The 2294-nt window shown below is 38.7% G+C and overlaps 1 long non-coding RNA gene across 1 annotated transcript; it reads right to left on the reverse strand.

Annotated features, from left to right (window-relative positions):
• Positions 1-1284: 1284 nt before the first annotated feature.
• Positions 1285-1725, reverse strand: LOC147483150 (uncharacterized). The gene is made up of 3 exons (XR_015204589.1): positions 1628-1725; positions 1454-1555; positions 1285-1340 (listed from the first exon to the last, which is right to left on the reverse strand). It is a non-coding gene; the product is annotated as an uncharacterized LOC147483150 (long non-coding RNA).
• Between the last annotated feature and the right edge of the window lie 569 nt (positions 1726-2294).

Here is a 2294-nt window from a genome sequence, read left to right on the forward strand (position 1 = left end):
TGACAAAATCAAGTAATGCTAACGCAATCTATATACCAGTTGAAACAAGAAGAGTGTAAGTGACAACCGCCTTAACTAAGCTAGGCAAAGCAGCTTTTTACATTATTCGACAAAGCTCTGAAAACACCAACAAGAGAAACTAAACTAAGTTACAACATGTTAAGCAAAGACTAGTACACACCTTTAGTTCGAGAATCCCAACGTTCAATGGAAAAACAGTCCAAGGCTTCACCATCCTCCCTCCTCCTTTATCCGGGCTTGGGACCGGCAATGCAAACCAATTATATTAATTTGCACAGTGAGGAGTTAAAAATGGGTTAGGGCTTTCTTCAACCTACTAAGCAAACAAGCATACATACACTGCAATCAAATTTAATAAATAGATATAGTACTAACATATTAAAGTTAATACTCATCCATACCAAAAAAAGACCATAAGTTTGTCAAGTCACTATGACATCCATATTAAACAAAAACAAAACGGCATTCAAAACATAAAAAGAAGCCAAACCATACTAAAAATCCCAAGTTCAGAAAGTTTGCATATCCCAAACAACTTATTAAGAAAAACTGCATCCTTGACTCGAGCCAAATTAAAGGACCTCCAACGACTAAAGCCATCCAAAAATCTAACTCCATCTTGGGGCCCATCGTAAACAAGAGCATCACCAACCAAGACTTCCTCTATGTAGACCTTTTTCTCACCTGCGAGAACTTTTCTGCCATTGCAATCTCCAGCTATCTCTGTCATGACATACCCCTTAGCAACCACTACACCATCCCTATCTAATAAGGATACATTTGGTGAAGAACCAAGCGTCCCAGAAGGAGGATTCAAATTTGCAAACATATTCATCAAGTTTTGTTGAGTCGAAAGTGACGAAATGTAACTGGAACCGACTTCCGGTTTACGGTGTTAGGCCGCGACGGTTGTTGAGTAGTTGATGTTCCATTGTTTTTAACAGCCTTAAGTACATCGACGAATTTTATAGTAACAATTGGTCATACATAATGAAATTGTATGCAAGAAAGCATAAGTGCAAACTGCAAACTCACCTTTAACACGCCTATGACATTAGATAAGGAAGACTTCATCTCATTCATTTCCCCTTCAACTCGAATTGGATGAAGAGTCGGCTTGCTGCAATAATGCCTTGGCAATACCTCAGACGTTGCAATTGCTTCTTAGACTTGTTGGAGCTGATTCCACGTGTTCTACTCCCTTTGTCGGGGCCCAAAGACTTCGACAACTCATCATTATCGAAGTCTACTTCCATTACACTGCCCTCACCACCCGCACTTGCTTCTTTTCTTCTTTTATTAGAAGCCTCCACTTGTTCCTATATGAGTAATACATGCATAAATTATGAGAATGGTATGCAAGTATGCAACATAGCCTATATACAATACCAACACACAGGTAAGTTCAAGCTTCAATGTTATTAGAACTTACATAATGGGTTTGAGCGCTCGCTAATATAGTTCCATCACGACGCTCATGTCCTTTTTTCCAACTATCTACCCGTCCATGTTTTCTACTAGGATCTTCTTTATCCTACAAAAATAATCCTTAATAGTTGTTAGCATAAGGTGATAAGAAAACGTTAGTACAAGAATAGACACCTACCATTTTATCCAATTTATGGGCATATGTGCCCCGCCCATTAGTATGTCGATATATGTTCTTTTTGGCATTCTCAGCATTCTTTGCGTTTCTAGCTCTCACTTCAGTGGTACTCTCATTTCTGACAAACGCAGCCCAATGATTTGGATCCTTGCCATCTGGGCATGCTGCAATAGCTTCTTCCACGCTCCTGCACTTATGCAAAATCTCTTTCCGAAAGGCATACTTTGATGATCTGAACTTTTGGGAAAAGTCCTTTTCAACTTCTCGTCGTTCTTGGGGAACATTAGGCTCAAATTCTTCCTACATGAACAAAGTGATGTTTGTTCATTTCATATTAAGTAAATTTCCACACATAGGGCTGGACAACATGTAGATATAGGATTGGAAAAACATACTAATTATCAAGAATAATGGATGCTATCATTGAAATTAAAGTACATGTAAACCATACCATTAATTTGTTCCGGACATTATCCTTGAAGCTTCCATCTATTTTTCTCCAATCTTTGTAATGAATTGGAATACGAAAGCTTGAACATAAACTCCAACCTGGGTATTCCATTTGGCATGGTTAGGACCCACAAATGACGCCATCATCATTGAACTCTATAGGTAACTTGGTAATCGTTGGTAAAAGCTTCCGAAGGCTGAGATGTATGTGAGTCGG

This window comes from Coptis chinensis, chromosome 8 (genome assembly GCF_015680905.1).
Source record: "Coptis chinensis isolate HL-2020 chromosome 8, ASM1568090v1, whole genome shotgun sequence".
Classification (NCBI taxonomy): Eukaryota; Viridiplantae; Streptophyta; class Magnoliopsida; order Ranunculales; family Ranunculaceae; genus Coptis; species Coptis chinensis.